This window comes from Neodiprion fabricii, chromosome 3, assembly GCF_021155785.1.
Source record: "Neodiprion fabricii isolate iyNeoFabr1 chromosome 3, iyNeoFabr1.1, whole genome shotgun sequence".
Taxonomy (NCBI): Eukaryota; Metazoa; Arthropoda; class Insecta; order Hymenoptera; family Diprionidae; genus Neodiprion; species Neodiprion fabricii.
Genome location: NC_060241.1, coordinates 13,754,839 through 13,775,188, shown reverse-complemented (window position 1 = coordinate 13,775,188; position 20,350 = coordinate 13,754,839). Strand labels below are relative to the sequence as shown.

General features: G+C 38.8%; 1 long non-coding RNA gene across 1 annotated transcript; it reads left to right on the top strand.

Annotated features, from left to right (window-relative positions):
- Nucleotides 1-5,377: 5,377 nt before the first annotated feature.
- LOC124177282 lies at nt 5,378-6,897 on the top strand. The gene is made up of 3 exons (XR_006869576.1): nt 5,378-5,568; nt 5,740-6,207; nt 6,412-6,897. It is a non-coding gene; the product is annotated as an uncharacterized LOC124177282 (long non-coding RNA).
- The last annotated feature ends 13,453 nt before the right edge of the window (nt 6,898-20,350 follow it).

The window sequence follows — 20,350 nt, the reverse complement described above, 5'->3', positions numbered from 1 at the left end:
CGTGCTGGCTGTCGATAATAGAACGTGTGCTATTTTTTGTGACGGCTTGCATGCATGTTTCCATTTTTTTTCGTGCTCCGTTATTGAAACAATGTCTTCAAAGCTATTTTTCGTTACGGCTTGCTTGCGTGTTTCCATTTAAAACCATCTACAATTGAAGAAAAGAGTATTCTTTAACCTCTACAGTACCCAACAGCGTCCAACAGTACCATGGACGCTCGAGTACAACAAACTATTGCGGCTGAAATGATTAGACGTAGGAGAACAATTATCGTGACAGCTGTAGTTACTGCTTATAAACGTAAACGAGTACTTGAACGACGGAAACGTAGATTGTGGAGTCGCGAGTGGCTGTTACGGCGTGATACAGGACAGAATGTTCTGAATATGGTATTTGGTGAGCTCGGGTATGTATCCATAACATTTTCACCTTATTTGTTGCTAAATTTTTTTGGATTTTTAATTTTATATTTGATTTTTTAATGTATATTTATACTACATTTTTGTTTAAGCCCTGAAGATCCTGCCAGTTTCACCAATTATACTCGGATGTTGGAAGATGAGTGGAACGAGTTGCTGACACTTCTGACTCCACTCATAAAAAAACAGGATACCGTTATGCGTCAAGCTATATCACCGAGGGACAGACTCACTGTGACTCTCCGATATTTAGCAACGGGCAACACCTTTCAAGATTTGAGCTACTCTACTCGCATAGCTCCGAACAGAATTTCAAAAGTGATCGATGAAACTTTAAGAGCTATAGTAGAAGTACTAGACTCAAGAGTATGAAATTAATTATTAACGCTAAAACGACCGACTATCAACGAGCAAAGAAGTAAATTTACGTCATCGGTGCCAGTCCTGCTTTTTAAAGAGGTTTTCACTTTGAAATGCTTGATATTGTATTGATTTCTCAAATTGTTAAACTTATTTGAGCACTCGTTTGCCGTCACGGTTGGCTTTCACCTCAAAACTGCGTTGTTCACTCTATCAAGAGCCGCGGTTCGAATATGCTTATTTTCGTAATTCGGACTATTTGTTGCATACCAACACGGTTCTTAGAAATATGCATACAAACTTTGTATTTTTATATATTTATTACAAATAAAATAATATTCGTACTATACGGTTTATTTCATTTTTCTCGTCTAAACAATAATGATGGTGCTTGTATTTTTTTGCTGATTTACCATCGATTTTTCAAAAATTGAACTTTGATCTTGAATCACTTTTTAACGAGTGGACTAATCAAGAAATGGTTTCAGACCTTTTTTGTAGAACGTTCAATTCTCTATAAAAATCAGAATAGCGCTTTTTTATTCGATTGGTCGTTTAGAAGGTATAAAAATGAGAAGAAGCGAAAATAATTTTTCTTTTGTCATTCTTATGGGAATTTATTTATTCATTAATTTATTTCAAATACGGGCAAAGCCCAATTACACGGTCGACGAAAATCAACGACCAAATTTTTTACAGAGAGACTTGGCGGATAATTTTTAATGGAAATAGGTGCTCACTTAGAGATTATACAAAACAATTATTACAACAATACAAATAAAATAAAAATGAAAATAAACCACGAGGTTCAGACGAAAACGCGGGGCGCAAGGACAACAATGAGCAAATGTGGAAGACGGGGAAACTGCAGAAATTATCTGAGAGCTAGTTATCAAGGAGAACAAATCTCAATCTATTTCTAAAGCCCTCCGTTGAGCCGCCGATTAGTCCCGTAATGGAGGCATATGAATTACCAAGCCTCGAGACCCGAGGGAGCCAGCAAGATACAGCAAGGAATTAAAAAAAGGCGATGAGGACCATCTTAATATTAATATTAAGGGCTCATTTTTCACAGCAATTTTTTTACATCCAAACGAAACTTTTGAGGCTGTTTTGAAGAAGAAAATTTTGTTTTTTTTTAATCACCCTAATGTACATAATAAATAAATAAATCATTAATATGAAATTGCTCGTACGGTTACGAACAACTAATAATTGCCTCGTTCAATAGCGGTTTACCGAAATGGCACTATGCCTGCAGTATTGAAGTATTCACAAAATTTATCTTGTATCTCTAATGCTTCATTACTGCTACGGTTATTTAGATTTTGGGAAGCATACTGCCTTACGGATAACTGTACTGCATTACAATTGCTATCGGCGCAGCTTGAGATTCTGTAATTATGCGGCACGTACAATTCACTAGAATCATTGTGAGATTTATTGATCAAATAATTATGTAAAAGCACACACGCGTTAGTTATTGTCTCTACTTTTTGAACGGACAGAGATATCGTACAGAGTAAAACTCGTTATCTGTTTGCCAGTATGCCAAAAGCGTTTTCAACAGTCCTGCGAGCACGGCTTAATCTGTAGTTAAATATTCTTTTGTCAAGCGTCAAGTTTCTATCCGGATAAGGCTTCAACAAATTAGGTTTTAAGGCAAATGCGTCGTCACCGACAATCACGTACGGTAATTTGTGACAAAACCCTGCAATTTCACATGGAGCAGGCAAGTTTAACGTTCCGTCGTTGATTTTCGTCCATAACGGGCTCTCACGCAGAACAGCAGGATTGTGCATACGTTCAATTCTTCCGAGGTCAATGAACAAAAATATATATTCAGCATCGACGAGACCCAAAAGCACAATGCTGTCTTTTCCTTTAAAATTGCGGTAAATTGATCCATCACTTCGAGGAGGACGAAAATTGATGCGTTTCTCATACAGCGCACCGAAGCAATGAGGGAAATTCCACAAAGTGTCGAATTTGTGAACGACAACCTGCCATTTCGCCGGTGTTGATGGGAAATTCCATACTTTTGAGTCTAGTTCTTCTACTATCGGTCTTGAAGTTTCATCGGTCACTTTTAAATTGTATTCGGAGCTATGGGAGTGGAGTAGCTCAAATCTCAAAATGTATTGCCCGTTGCTAAATTTCGGAGAATCACAGCGAGTCTGTCCCTCAGTGATATAGCTTGACGCATAACGGTATCCTGATTTTTTATGAGTGGAGTCAGAAGTGTCAGCAACTCGTTCCGCTCATCTTCCAACATTCGAGTATAATTGGTGAAACTGGCAGGATCTTCAGGGCTTAAACAAAAATGTAGTATGAATATACATTAAAAAATCAAGTATAAAATTGAAAATCAAAAAAAATTCAGTAACAAATAAAGTGAAACTATTATGGATACATACCCGAGCTCACCAAATACCATATTCAGAATATTCTGTCCTGTATCACGCCGTAACAGCCACTCGTAACTCCACAATCTACGTTTCCGTTGTTCAAGTACTCGTTTACGTTTATAAGCAGTAACTACAGCTGTCACGATAATTGTTCTCCTACGTCTAATCATTTCAGCCGCAATAGTTTGTTGTACTCGAGCGTCCATGCTAGTGTTGGATGCTGTTGGGTACTGTAGAGGTTAAGATATACTCTCTTCTTTAGTAGCTGCGTCACCTCGATGCACGCCTAGCGACAAGCGCCGTGTGAAGCCAACTTAACAAGGGTGCCATCATTGCACCCAGCGCCACAGTCATTTTTGAACCCAGCGGCAAATTGTAGCAAGCAATCCAGCAGCAAAACAAACATCGTGTGCACGTGGTCACGATATATCTCGTAGGCATTGTTGTCGTTTTATTCGTCCTGTGATTGGTCGCTGGGCTATGTACCGTGTTCAGAGTCCCGCTCTCAGTTTGACAGTTGCGTATGCACGTGTGTGGTCTACGCTTCCGTCTAAATGACAATACACGAGAATTTCGTTTACGATGTCTCGCTATCAGTTTGACCGTGTACGGAGTCTCGCTATCAGCTTGCCAATCACCTATGCTTTAGTTGAAACAAAGTATAAGTGTAATTATTTGCGATACTAAGTTGATATCCGTGCAGTTAATTGCAGAATCCGGAATAGAAATTATTTAAAATTTCAATCGGGTACTGTTACCTTCTTACGCGAATACTTTGAAATGTGTAGAGTGATTCGTACACGGTGATAAGCAGAAACTGATGATCTAAGAGTTCGCAACACTCTAAAAATGTGTCATTAACGCTGCAGCGCTGACGAGCAGCCGCGCGCGCGTCTCCGTTCCCTAGTACTGTAAATTACAAAATGAAATTGCCATTAGACAATACGGCTATTGAAGTAACTATCCTACAGAGGGCAGATAAAGCCCCGAGTAAGCAATTATTAGTAGAAATAAAAAAGTTTAGTGTAACATATACCCTAAACTATGCATACAGCCATTATGATAAGGCCCTGTTGGCGGAAGCCGCCCAATGCCTGGACACCGGGAATGGAACCTACGACACATATCATTATGACGTGCATGGCATAGAAGGAATAGTGGAATCGATCTTTGGTATGCAAATTCAAAAACCAAACGAACTCAGACCGTTCATCTTTTATCGACCAACTCAAAGGGATACCTTCATATCCGTAGCTAGAGGTATCGAAGGCAAAATTCCGAGATTTGTGCACGTAGGAGACGTACCCCGCTGTCTTGGCAGTACGGACTTTTTATAGGAATAAATAGAACTCAGATAAGACATAAAATCTAATATGCAAGGAATAGTGTGGCCTAGGTTGTCCGAATCTCAAATAACGTAAAAAATAAATATTTCAGGAAACACCAAAAAAGGGAAGAATCATGTCAAATTTAGTTGGACTGTTCGTCCTAACAATTTGGACTACAGCAGCCTTCGCCTTGATCGGATAGGACTCTGGCAGGGCGGCACTGAACCTTACGACAATAAGTCTCTTAGATATCGACAAATGCGACATCGACAACATACCGACAGAAACGAAACGTACATATATTCAACTTCTCCAACAAACCGCATACAAACAAGCAGACGTCATTCAAAGTAATGCCTGGTCTACACATACGCTTCAAGTGGGGGTCTTGACGTCAGTATGTTGACGTCTGTTTGGGATAAAGTGTGTTCTCAGCTACACACAGTACTTTAATGACAAAGATTTATTTCGAGTTGGTAAACCTGCAGCTGTGTTGCGTTAAAAATGAGAACTGTGTGGCACTTGGAAGTTAGAAAACTTTGTAGCCATCAAACGGAGTAACGAGAAGAACTAAAGAACCGTCAGTTAGTGTTCATAACCTCAGTAATACAATATATGAAGCAATATAATGCATTGTCCTCCGTAGTTTTATTTTTTTATAATAATTACCCATGTATCTTTCATTTTCAATTTTTTGAAAAGCCTGTAATGAACATATCTTTTATCTGTAATACGGGACGCAGTTTTTTCTTGTTACACACCCTGGTGATACTTCGAGATGAAGTATATTTTCATTTGAAAAATTGGTCAACTAATAATAAATATGTACCAAACTTGGGCGCGGGACAATGCCGACCGACGGAAAGTATTACGAACGGAAAAAGAATCGATAGAAAAACAAAGGAGTGCTAATCCCTGAGATGATCCTTGTATTTATTCGTCCACCGAGGCGACGCAGATTATTTCAACGTTCTAGTTGGGGACATCCTGAACTCGTGTTGCATGAACATGGCAAATTTTGGGAAACAGCAATCCCTAACTACACAGGTCAAGTGATATATCCTTTTGTTCTACATCGAATTCATATAAATATAGTAAAATGTTTGATGAATTCACACGACACGTTTAGTCATTTTCAGAAGCTACTTTATTCTGTAATTGTTTTAATTTCATAGACCAACTATGCTGACTCTCCTAAATTTTTTGCCCATTCAACGGATGAGCGATTTCAGAAAAAATTGTCGCTTCAAAAGGGCAACATTTATGACTTTGTGCAACATGCTTAGGCCCTACCTGTTAAAACACAACACTGGTATGAGACAGGCTATTGTGCTTGAAAAGGGAGTGGCGGTCGCCTTGACGTTTTTGAAGGAAAACTGTAACTTTTGGTCCGTTGCTGATTTATATGGAATTGGATAAAGTATCGTAGGATGTCTGTGATATGAATTTTGTGAAGCGGTGCTGGCACATTATTATGATGACGTCGTCAAGTTTCCCGATACTGAAGTGGAAAGATTTGCTATAAGCAGAGGTTTCATGAACAGATGGCAATTCTCTAATTGTTTTGGTGCGATGAACGGAACTCATATTCCTATATCAGTTCCTGCAGACCATCCCGAGGATTATTATAATTATAAATCATTTCATTCAATCGTCGCGTTACGCGTTGTTGATTACAAGTATCGGTTCACGTAAGTGTCAATCATTAGAGTATAAGAATTACTTGTTTAAATTTTTGCATTTAAATTATCTCATAACAGAATATTGCACTGTTGGATATCAGTACTATTTCATGTGGTGTAGTTGCGTTAAATTTGGTCATGAGGCACCAAAATCAAATGTAGCCAAATAATTTTTATTTTTCATTTTTCATTGGAACATTTTTTTCCTTGTAGGTATATAAACATTGGCGCCCCTGGACGTTGCAACAATGCATCAATTTTCCATAGAAGTGCATTATTCAAACAGTTCTCTGTAAATAATGAGACTCTTGATGGATAAACAACTAATCTGCACATATTATCTGATGCAGCTTTTCCTTTGTTAACATGGCTGTTGAAACTTTATCCCATAACCGACGAAATGTCGCTCGTGAATCGATATTTCAAGTATGGGTCGAGTAGCGCAAGGATGACAGTGGAGAATGCCTTCGGTCTGCTAGAAGGCCGTGAGAGAAGACTATTAAAACGAGCAAATTTGAACCTCAAAAATATGAAACGAGTTGCAAAGGTTTGCTTTATTTTACATAATATTTGTGAAAGTCATAATGAGCTTTTTCACCTTGAATGGCTTGAAAAGGTAAAAGCCAAAAAAAATAGTATGGCAAACGTACCTACTATAACAGTTCCTGATAATAGAGCTTCTACGGTAGCTGAAATAAAGAGCGAGACATGATCGCGGAACGCTTGACGAACGATGAAATGTCTACATTAGATTGTTACGAATCAAGTCCTTTCAACTTATGACGTGTTATAATGAATTTTGCATGTATTGAATGTTTTCAATAAATTGTCATTCTCAAATCTTATGAAATTTTGTATGTTTATTATATCCGCTTAAAATACATACTTATGAAACGTTATCATTAACGAAGAAACAAATGCCTATTATATAAAAATATTAGCGTAAGTACTATAACAACAAATTTTTAATATGGAAAACATTTTCATATTTCAACAAATCAATGAATCATGAAAATATATGTATGTTTATTATTCTACATAGTACTGAAGTATTATCTACCGTATCACACTTATTTTTTGACATATTTAGCAATAATAGTAGCAGTGCATTCTTGTATCGTACATTGTACTACACTGAGAGCTACGCATTAAGGGGTATGGCCACTGTAAATTTTTTGAAAAATCGATGTTTTTTTTTATCGGCTTCAAAAATAGTTTAAGCCCTCTAGAATAAGGAAAAAAAGGTCCCGTGCGAGAAAAATTTTTTTTTGGCCCCCAAATCATCTTCAAGTGGAAAAACTGTCCTAGATATCGCGATGGATATCGCTGTTTGCACATTCAATGGCGGCCTTACCAACGTCTTGCAAATATTCAAGATATACATACAAGATATTCACATACAACAGCACAAAAAAACAAATTTGAACTAACTGGTGATGAAAGGAATTAACGACATCAGAGTCAGGGCGGCTAGGTGGTCTAGTGGAGTAAGGCTCCGGTAAAGCATCGCTAGATACCAGGTTCGACTCCTGGCTCCGTCGTTGATTTTTCGAATTTACCAGTTTTTCAAATTTATATCTTGAAATATTCAAGATGTTGGAGGTGGAAATGGATGTACAGTTATATAATTTCTGCATCGAAGCCGACGCCAAACGCATTACGCACGCGAAGACATCTCTGAGCGACGCGGAAAAAAGTGCGCGTGCGCTCCAAAAATCCACCAGGAAAGACGAAGAAGACGAAAATTTGGCCATCGAAGGACAAATGTATGGTGCTGGGATTGCAGACTAACGGTAAAATTTTTTTTTACCTCCTTTTTTTTATTTTTTCCAATAAAAAACTATTCGCAAAACTTGAAACGCGTTTTTCTCGAAACACGGTTTTTCAAAATGGCACGCAGCATCACTCGAACAATTTTCATTTTTTTCACTTGAAATTTTGACCAGATGTGAACATTAACATTATCTTGAGAATGTCAATCGGGATTTTCAATAACTTTATTTATTGATTTTTTACTAACAAAAAACTAGCCGTTTTTTCGTCAAAAATCAATTTTTTTTTTCAAACGCACGCCAAATCCACAAAAATTGATAATTTTTAAAATCCGATCGACATTCTCTAGCTATAACCCTCTAGATTGATGGTTTTTTTTTTTTTGTTCTAGATTCAAAAGTGCACCAGTGGTGCTGCGTGCCGCGGAGCCCTGCAAGCAAAACATGCCCCGGAAATATAGCTGTGGAACCGCCATTTTGTTTTTTTTTTGCTGTAAAAAAATTTGATAATAAAGTTTAATGTATGCCCGATAACACCCTTAAAAGTTTTTTATCAATTACTTTCAATTTTGGAAGCAAAAAATTCGTGAAAAAACCTTTTTTTTGGACCGTTACAGTGGCGTTACCCCTTAAGGTAAGAACCAAGAAACTACAATATCCACGACTTCACTTAAAAATATAAAGTTATACGTTATAGTTATAAGTTATAGTATCACAATTTTCGTTGCATGTCGCATAAAATTTGATTACATGGACAGATAATACTCACATAAACCGCACCTTGAAACTACACGAATATCAATATTATTGTTGAAAAAAACAAAAGGATGAAAATATCCTAAAACAATAGTGACAAATTATTACAAATAGGCGACAAAAATAAACGTAGGTTGTTCCTAATTTTACGTCGAATTGTATCTTCGTCAGTATCACAACCTTTTTTGCATGTTCCATACGTTTGAACCACACAAACGCGTAATACTCGTCTCAACCTCGGATTAGAACTATACAAACATCAATATTAATAAGATAACAATCTGAAGAAAAAGGGATCAAAATATCTTGGAATGAAATTACCAAGTTGTTACAGATAATATGTAAGCGTGAACATACAATATGCGTATGTTCATATGCACAGGTGGATAGTTACTTATTATTGGCTACGGTAATATGAAATGATGGTTTCTCATCGACAGTACTTTGATACACCTTTTGGAAATTATTCAAGTCCACTGCCTCAACTAGTCGTTTAATATGACCTAATTTTACATACTGTGATTTAATTTCTGGCACGATCTGATGAGAAGACTTTGTATTAACATTTGATTCCTCGCCCACAATACATTCTTCAGTCGATGATAAATTTTTAATACGAACTTGCTGCACGTTATTTCCATCATTTATGGAATGCACAGGATGTGCCCATTGATATGCAGGTAATTCATCATCATCGTCGTCGACTTCCGAAATGAGTACTGTTTTATCATTTTGTACACGTAATAACTTGGTAGGTTGTACGTTTGATTGTTGAATAGCACGTTTTGTTGGTTCCAAAATAGGTTGAAATTGATTTGAAGGAGTGAAATTGTTGATGTTATGTGCGTTATTTGAATCGCCTGTTCGCTTTTCCATCACTTCTTCGTTATTACGTTTGGTTACACCAGGTTTCATAGTCTGTTGCGATGATAGATGTGATCGGGCATTTGGTACTCTTGCAGATTCCGGCACGTTTCTGCATGAATTTTCTTTGTAAAATTCGAATTCACACAATTGTGAAATATTGCTTGACACTTGACTGCAGTTTACGGAATCTGTTGCATCATTGTAGTCACTCAAGCTTTTATTACCATTCGTTAGTGCATTATCAACGGTCACGGTGGCAGTATTACGATATTCAGGCAAGATAGGTGATACTGATGTATATCTCGATTCACTTACATAGTCGGTAACATATTAATTAATTCATCAAATCTGGTTATTATATGTATATTGCAATACCGCAAAAATGATGTGACAGGGACTAACATCAGCCAGTTGAAGACGAATATAAAAGTTAAGTGTACGAAAGAATTTTTCACCTGAACAAGACGATTTATCGCCTTTTGCATAGGTACGGGCTTGACGTATAATAGACGACGATCCTGAGGAAGAAGTTTAAGAAGGTTGAGGGACTGCTGCCACGGGTGTAATTAGTGGACTAAACACACTTTCGCCTTGTTTAGCTTGATTTTCGGCAAGTACGGCAAAAGCTGTAAGGAACCGATGCAACGATTGTACCATGGTAGCCTCACGTTCTTCTAGGGTTTTCCTTTCATGCTTTTTCCCGGCTGCTAGACGTTCGTTATGACGCTTTTCTGATTCGAGTGAAAGTGATATCAAATTACTTTCGTCAGAACCTCTTCTCCTACGGGAGGTCTAGCTCTGCAACACGAAGGAAACTTTTAATAATTGTCAAACAGACCTTGCGAAGCATTAGTGCTTGGTATTCATCAAATCTGTACATACATTTTTTGCTTTTTTATCGGCCTGTATGCTCTGAATTTGATCTTGTGCACGTGATTTCATCTCTGTCGAATATTATGAAACATTAGTGACAGTATTGCACGATTAATTGTTGATAACGCGATCGTGAAATATATATTAAAGGTTGGGGAACAAATTTTAGCATCTATCAATCACAATAATCAGTTGTTTATAGACAAATTGTGATATAAATTATCATTCTCAAGAAGTGACAGTCAATTCGTTTGCGATTCGCTATCCAACGCTTTCACTTCGTGATTACTATGTATGTTGTTGTATTCAACTGGTGTTTGATCGGAAGAATAAGATTTGACGTCCTTGACATCGACTTCGTCCGCAGAACATGAAGCAAATTATAAATTCATTAGTGTCAATAACGATGTAATTACGAATGCGCTTCATTGCTGTGTTATAAGACCAAGTCTATTTGAAGTTTAATTTTATTATAACTACATGTTCGTGCATTATCTTTAATCAGTATGATGAAACATTGTCCAATGAGATAATAAATACATATGGTGAAGTAAATATATCAAGCTTTAGAGCCTTCGGTCAGGCTATCATCAAGGAGATCGTCATGAGCACAATCACGTTCACCCAACGCCTGATGCATAATCTTAAAAGATGGCCAGTTTGGAGGCTCACCGCCCAATGACAAGTGAAAATGTTTCTAATATCAAAACCACATTATGTTGCGATATATGACAAGTAATTTAAATAATCACAAACCTGATTCAGGCTCAAGTGCTCGGTACTCTGTTTCAAGGTTACCAATTTCACTTTTGACTTCAGCACTTGTTTTATAGAATTTCTTAATCCGATGTTTCGCAGCTATAGAATTCCATATGAAGTTATGCCTCATAGCTGTACTGAATAACAGCTGAATTTCTCCAGAGGCCCATACTCTTCACAGCCCATGAGTTTCATCTACTGTAAAGGCTGCCCTTTTTTTCTTCAATCACAACGTTTCGGTGAAAACAATTTATGTTTTCCCCTACAAAGATATATCAAACCAATACACTGATAATTGTTGCGATAAGGTTGTGATCACGATGTAAAAAGAATGTTGTCATGTAAATATGAAATATAATTTATATCGAGCCTTGCCTTTTTGGCATTAGAGACGCGTAATGTTCCTTAAAAATTCATACAAATACCTAACAATTTCGTTCAGGTTAGGTATCTAATATTATTTCATAATTATACATCAAAACATTATAACATGACGTTTACAACCGTCAACTAATAAGATGGAATAATCATCTGATACTTACCATCTCTTTATTTCAATACTCACACGAAATTAAATCTAAGATATACCAACAGTATAAACACTTTTCAAAGATATAAACCAAAGAAGTAAAGAGGCGAAACAAAGAACGGGTTCAAACCATGCGAGATTTCAACACATTTGTCATGTCAGTACGGTTGGCGCTCTACTTCTCGGTAAAAATTGTGCTTAAAGTGTGAGACCACGGAGATAGGAAGAATAGGAGAAACCAGAGCCCGGCGGGCTTGTGAATACTTTGTCTTCCTTCGCAGAAGCTCCAACGGGTGGCGCAATTGTCGCGGTACCGTGGTAATTTTAAATTCGGATCAGTAGGGTTCAAAGTTATGGAATAATTTATCGGATAATAAAAATTATATATCATCAATAATGATGTCATACTTCACTGAGAAGACAGGCTGACAAGAGATATATTTTTTCAAAGCTTTTAAGCCTAAATCTTACGTATTTTTGAGTGCTCTGAAAAAAAAATATTTGTTGTACATTTTTCATAATGAACTTATACTTTCTGATATCAACACGTGAGGAATTGTTGGGTAATAGTAGTATAGCAATGCGGATTCTGGGTACAAACACCTTCTTTATTGACCGAGCCGCTCCGCGCACCTCAGACGCAAACCCTTGAAGGTTACCCCCACTCTCGTCAGATGAAACATGCTCTGCCGTACCGACGTGAGGTCAAAACCGTGCAACCTTACCGACAGTTGTATCGGTCGACGGTAAAAATCGCACTGCCTTACCGACAATTCTTATCGTTTGAAGGTCAAAACCATGCGGTTTGACCGACAATTTTACCGACCGAAGGTCAAAGTCTTTATGTAGTGCTCGCCTGCCAACGGTAGAGGATGCATTAGGGGCGAGAACTTTTTTACCGTCACTCATTCTTTTTCCACGATAAAACTGCTGATGTGTAACATCAACTACACCAAATTCCTTTCCTATGGTAAAACTGCTGATGTGTAGCGTCAACCACCCCTACATTTTTTTTCCCACGTTATCAACCGCGTAACGGTCCAAAATTAATAGTTCCGAGAATTGTTTTTTATTTACTTGGATATCGCTGATGTGTAACCTCAATCACCTCACAATTCTTTCCCACGTTATCAACCACGCGACATTTCAAGATTAATGGTTCTGAGAATTGTTTTCCACTTACTCGGATGCCGGTTTGATGTCGACCACGCGACATTCTTTTAGGCTTATAACTGTCATGTGAACTCAACGATGAATTTTGAACGACTTCAGTCAAGACCAGAGTGCAAGGTCGACCGATAGCCGCGGTACATTCAGAGCCATGGATCTGCGGGTTTGGGTGACTATCGCTCCAAGAATGCTAAAAGGTGCGCGCGCATACACAAACATGCGTACAGCTGCTCTATAAAAAGGACGCTCATCACTGCAAACGATCATTAAGTCTCAACTTGTCAAGTATACCTGAGGAAAAAGCTCAAGATGGAATCCGCGGAGTGTTTGAGATTGATCGATATTATGGAATCGGCGTACAAAATCTTGGACAAATCATCGTCAACAGCAGAGATTCAGAAATGGATAAAATTTGGAAGTCAAAATATTCGGCCTCTGAACAAAATTTTGCGAAAGGCCGCATCGATTGGAGGAAAAATGAGAATTATCACAACGATCGGACTCTTGAATGCGCTCGCGGAAAAATTCAAACGTCTTCAGGAAACGGGTAAAGGTACGCGGAAAGTAAGAAGAAGCGCGATTGAGTTCACTGGGAAGATTTGGAATCAGCTTTCAAGGGGAGCATTCGAACTGGATCCATCGTCAATTTGAAGCATAAAGATGTGGAGAGATTTCTAGAAGACGCAAAGGTACTAGCTGTGACAAGACTAAAAAACACTCTGAAGAAAGACAGGAGCTTGGAAGCCAACGTTATCCTGGCTTATAAATTTGAAGTTAGAAAAGATGATCACACGGTGAAAGAGATTAAATTTCTTAATACGAGAAATGAAATCATCCTCCAGACAACGGATATCAACGGATGGTTCATCGAAAACGCGACGGAGCATTTGTTGAAAAAGGTGGAAGATTTCCAGAAAAAGGATTCAGGCTGGTCGTTACTTGAAATTATAAATCTTATCGTCAACATTAACAAGTACGTGCCACTACGAGGCGGTGTCTTCACATACACACCACTACCCAAAGATATTCAAGATAAGAAGGCTGTCGTCACATCCGTAACAGCGACTTGTATTGCTTTCTTAGGTCGGTCACTGCAGCTCCGTTCCGAGCCGAAAACAACAATCCCAGTAAAATTACTTCATATCCATATTTCAGCTCAGTGCTACAATACGAAGGTTTGCATTTTCCAATATCTTTAGACCAGATTCCAAAATTTGAGAAACTCGACAAACTTTCAATCAACAATTATGGTATAGATAGTACGGAAAAACAAAAGCGCAGTGAAATCGTACCCATTTATTTGAGCCGAAACAAGTCTGACAAACCTTGAAATCATCTTTTAGCGATAGAAACTGAAATCACTGACGATGACGATGATGATGTTGATATGGAAAATTATGAAAAAAATAGAATATTTCATTTTACTTGTGTTCGAAATCTGTCTTGATCAACAAGATCTCAAATTTCTAAGCATAAATGTCGTACTTGGTTTTGTGATAGATGTTTGACTCACTTTCATTCTGAAAAGTGTTAGACGAAGCACAATGTAGATTGTATGAATTTAAACAAAACCAAAGTTATTTTAACTACAGATGAGGAAAAAATACTGAAATTTAAAAATTTCAAGCACAAAGGAACCGTTCCATTCTGCATTTACGCGGATCTCGAATATTTACTGGAACCTACGCTCAAAAAGATGGGTACAAGAACAATTTATAAGAAGCATCTTCCGTATGGTATAGCCTACTATCTACATTGTGCGTTTGACGGTTTGCGTTCAAAATTCAAAATTAATCGTGGAGAGACTTGCATTCAATGGTTTGTAAATGAGTTAGCGGAATTGGCACATTCGTTAGAAGTTTATTTCAAAACTGTTGTACCGATGGAACCGCTCAATTTCAATCAAATCAACGAATTTCATTCAACAACAGTGTGTCACATTTGTGAAAAACCGTTTACACCCACAGACATGGAACATCGTGATCACTGCCATTTCACAGGAAAGTATCGTGGTGCTGCTCATCAAGGTTGCAATCTAAATCACCAAAATTCGAACAGTATCCCAGTGATATTCCACAATCTGTCGGGTTACGATTCACATTTTCTGATCAAAGCACTGGCTACATCGTTCAAGGGCACGATTGAGCTTCTACCCGTAAACAAAGAAAAGTACATTTCTTTTACAAAATATGTCAAGGGGACAGATATAAAGTTCAGATGCGTAGATTCGTACCGTTTCATGCCCAGTAGTCTTGAGAAATTAGCAACGTATCTCGGTGATGATCAAAAATCAATCACACGAAAATTTTATCGTAGCTCAGATGAATTTCAGTTATTGACCAGAAAAGGAGTGTTCCCGTACGAATACATAGACAGTTGGGAGAAGCTCGAGGACAGACGGTTACCATCCAAACAACAATTTTACTCAAAATCGAATGATCGGGATATATCAGACGACGACTATGCACATGCAGTGAAGTTTGGCAAACTTTTAACGTTCAAACTTTGGAAGAGTATTCGGACTTGTATTCACAGACGGACGTGTTTTTAGTAGCCGACTTTTTTCGAAACTTTCGACATAGCTGTTGGACAACGAACAACCTGGATCCGTTACATTATTATACCGCGCCCGGTCTGTCGTTTGATGCGATGTTAAAGTGTACCGACATCGAGCTCGAGCTTCTCACCGACATAGATATGGTTATGTTCATTGAAAAAGGTATTCGAGGTGGTGTGTCACAGTGCTCGAACAGATACGCAAAGGCTAACAACAGGTACATGGGGAAGGCATTCGATCCTGAGGTCGAAGAATTTTATCTCACGTACTTTGACGTTGATAATTTGTACGATGCTGCTATGAGCATTGCTCTGCCATAAAGTTTCTTCAAATGTGTATCAGACTTCGGACAATGCGACGTTCTTACCATCTCGGACGATGCGCAGTTTGGTTACATGCTGGAGGAGGATTTGGAATATTCTGAGGAATTGCATGAAATTCATGAAGATTTACCACTGTGCCCGGAGCACTATATACCTCCGATCTCGAACAATAAACAACCGAAACTGACGCCCACGCTACTTTCCAAGAAAAACTACATTGTTCACTATCGCGTTTTAAAACAATGCTTACAATTAGACTTAAAATTACTTAAAATTCACAGAGTTCTTAAATTCAGACAAACCCCATGGCTCAAAAAATATACATAGATTTGAATACCGATTTGCGGATGAAATCTCACAACGAAATCGAAAAAAATTTTTACAAACTAATGAACAACGTAGTTTTTGGCAAAACAATAGAAAATGTCAGGAAGTATAGAGATGTCAGGCTGATCACGAAATGGGATGCAAGATACGGTGCTAGAGCTACTATAGCTAGACCCAATTTTCACAGTTGCACCGTTTCCGACGAAGAGATGATTATCGTCGAAATGAATGAGACGAAAGTCAAGTTGAATAAACCATTGTATGCAGATTTCTCCATCATGGATCTGGCTGAAACATATATCTACGACTTTCATTGTAATTATATTAAGCAAAAATTTGGCAAACGAGCAAAATTAATGTATACGGATACCGACAGTTTGATTCACAATTTTACTATCCCCGACATATACGAACATATTGAGAAGGACTTGCATAAATTCGACACGTCTGATTATCCGCTTGACAACGTTTATGGAATGCCTCTAGCGAACAAAAAAGTTCTCGGCTTCATGAAAGATGAGAATAAGGGGAAAATAATGTTGGAATTTAAGGGATTAAGAGCTAAATTGTATGCATTCCGAGTCTTGGGAGATGAGAGAGACAATAAACGTGCCAAAGATGTCAAAGGATCAGCGTTGAGAAAAATAACTTTCAACAATTATTTGGAATCTGTCCTGAACCTTGAAAATTGGTCCACAAATCAGCATTTGATATTAAGTCGAAAGCACGAGGTATACACCGTAGAACAGCAGAAAGTGGCACTGAGCTGGAATGACGACAAGCGGATCTTGTTTCAAAACACAACCGACACGCTTCCGTGGGGCTACAAGCCTGCACCTTAGCTTTGTAATTTATAACTGTTCCATGATGTATAACATATTATTATGTAGGATAGTGAATAAGAACGCTCCGAAATATAAAAAATTCTACAACGATGCATATCTCTGTCGATTGTCTAAAAAATGAAGATGCATACTTGTTGTATGTCGGGTATAAAATAAAGAGGCACATACGTTTTTACAAAAAATTCATTTATTCAAATGTTACATGTCCGATTCGTTTATCCAACTGTTGTGTGGATTGTCAAAACCTAACCATTTAACGTAACTTTCTTCCACCCTTCTTGAGCACCTTCTCCACCAGATGGATATCCGGATGTTTAACCTTGAGGAGCTCTTCTTCGTAGAAACCTCCAGCGACGGGTTCATCTCGGTAGTCTTTGAGCTCGTACGTCACAGGATGAGTATTTTCCACTCGACTTATCGTGAATATTTCGGTCGTCCAATTGGGAGTGTAACCTTTCTCGAAGACATTTTTGAATTTGCTGATTCGAACTTTGTCGCCGGATTTGAATTTTGCCGATATGGTAGGTATCGCTCGAGGCCCTCCGTACGACTGACGTAATAACAGCCTCTCATTTGCAACGATGACATCCGACGGTTTCATTCTTATGGTTCGGTGTTTGTCGTTGTTGTAAGCCGAAACCAAATCAGATAAGATATCGAGCCACTTGTAGCTTCCATGCATGCTGAACCGTTTCCACATTTTACCTTTCAGCGTGCGATTGAAACGTTCACAGACCGAAGCCTTCAAATTACTGTACGTGGAGTAAAGTTTGATTCCCTAGCGTTTCATAAGCGATTCAAAATTCGAGTTGTAAAATTCCGTTCTTCTGTCGACGTGTGAATTTTTCGGAACATGTCCTTGGACAAGCACAGATTCCATTGCCTTCGTAATATCATCTCCAGATTTGCTCTTCATCGGTACTTCCCACGCATACTTTGAAAAAATATCAGTGACTGTAAGCATGTACTTGTAGCCTTTGTTTTGTCCAGCGTATGACGTCATATCAACAAGATCCGCCAGCCAAGTCTCGTCGATGCCGCGCACATCTACACGTCGACGCGGGTAATTCCGGCGTGCAGGCTTATGCAGTTCCGTCACCAGTGCTTGCTTCTCCTCGTTCATATTCCAACGCTCTCAGTCAGGTGTCCAATTGAGAAATGTGATCAGAGTTTCGAATCGACAGGTCTCTGCCTGTTTTCAAGTATGTGCAAAAGGTATCCAAAGCTTTCTCCGTGGTGAGCTCGAAGGCTTTGATCATTTGATCGAGGTTGTCGATTTGTTTTTGCAGCACGTTGAATTTTTGCCTTAAGATTTTCAAAGTTACAGCATTGTTCGGCTCTGCGGGATCTGCGACATTGCACAGTCCCTTGTTCCGTTTATCGTAATGCCCGTCTACTGTTACTTGAAATCCGACACCCGGAGGACCGCGAGTGCTCGCGGCCGTGTTTTCATCCAAATGCCGTTCAAACACGTCGACACTCATCCCGGTAATGAATGCAAAAACAATGGGAGCTGCTTAATAAATGATTCCTGCTTCGCGTAGCTCTTCGAAAACGGAGATTATTTCGTTATTGTGACTTGGATTTTCAGCTGCCTGAGATGCCAGCAGTAAACACAGATGCTCCACTGACTCGTTTGGATCATCCCAGAAAACGTATTTCGTTTAAACACCTTGTCGAGTGACCATAGCTTGCGGAAGTAGACCTTTACCCTTTCGGCGAGGTGATGGGAAATAATCCGTCAATTCGGCAATGACATTTTTGAATTCGTAACTGTTATCGTTTTGAACAGCCCCATCGGATGAGTAATACTTTTTATGCGCGTTCGTTGCGAGAATTATGTTTTTGAAATTTTCCCAATCTCCGGCGCTCACAGAAGAACCGTCAGGCTTCTTTTCAAACAAAAGTTCCAGCAAACCCTTCGTTCTCGAGTAAAGCGTATCGCCAATACGAATATAGTCCCTCTCAAAAGATATCAACAAATCCCCAATCATTAGTCCGTTTAAGAGGTTGCGTACACCGTACACGTTGTCCAATTCACCTTTTGTCTTTGCATCTCTCATCAGTGCAAAATACTCATCCTTGATTTTCTCGACCGGTGTTTCTACGATTGTTTCATCTCTTGCCGAAGCAAAGGAATCGTCCATTTCCGAGACAGTTTCATTTTTCGTTTTAACTTTCATCTGCTTTATTTCTTCTTCAATTTCTTTCACCTCTTGTGTTACAGGTTTAGTATGTTTTGTAACATCCACTAGTTCTTGCAACGGAGTCACTACTGGTTTGAAAACGTCTCTCAATTTTTGAGTTGTAGATTCCTTGCCCGACTTGAGCAATCTGTGTTTTCGACGGATCGCAGCACTTGCTTGAGCGATCTGATGTAGGACATCTATTTGCTTGGAAATTTCAGAGCTCTGCATGTTGACGCAACTGAGTCTGCAACGCTACTGCGTCTCTCGCTCGAAAACGTTAGATTTTATTCCTTTTCCAGGCTAACAAAGGATCGAATCCCCTCCGGTATCGTCCTTCGTTGAGCTTACTGTATTTGTCGATCACCAGAAACCTGTACTTGTCACCGTTCCAGCATGCGGAGCACACACTTCTTAACTCTTTGTAAGACATATCGGTGTTGACATGGTCGTTGTATACGGGTCTCAGGTTCATATCGTCTTGTTTGAATAACACAAGTGAGTTCACGTTGTCGTCCACGAGATGTTTGGGAACACGCGCGTAGGTCTAACAGAGATAGAAACAGTCAACGTCGTGATGTCTACCTATGCAAAAGTAGGCTGTGATATTGTCCTGCTTCTCGCACGCTACATCGTCAAATATGATCAGTGAGTTGGGCCGTGCTTCTTTCGGTGTAATCACTTGCTCACGCTTGGTAAACGCAAAATACTCCGTATTCTCAAAATAGTCCAACAATTGCTTCAACAATTGGTATTTAAGTTGGTTGAGAGATTTCAAGTAGATGGAGATATTTTCAGATCCGAGTCCGTTGGGATCGGTTACAAGTGTGAGCAACGAATTAGTTTTACCACAATTCGACGGTCCACAGAATATTGCACGTACACTATTCGGGAGTAATTCACCGTGCTGTTTGTGCCCTTTGACAATTCGGTTCGAAAGTTTATCAAAATTCATCACGTGAAGCTTAGTAGGTTTTTTCTCAAATCGCATCTCGGACATGACTGATCGGATTTGCTATAAATACCCCGTTTTAAAGCATTTTTCGTCAGTCAACGCACGAACATGATCGCGTACAGAGGTGAACGAAGCAGCAGACGGCAACATCGTGGCAAGGGTCTCGTGAATAAAATCATCAACAGCCTTACAGTCGAATTGCATGTATATGGTTATCAGTACTGTGGGCCTGG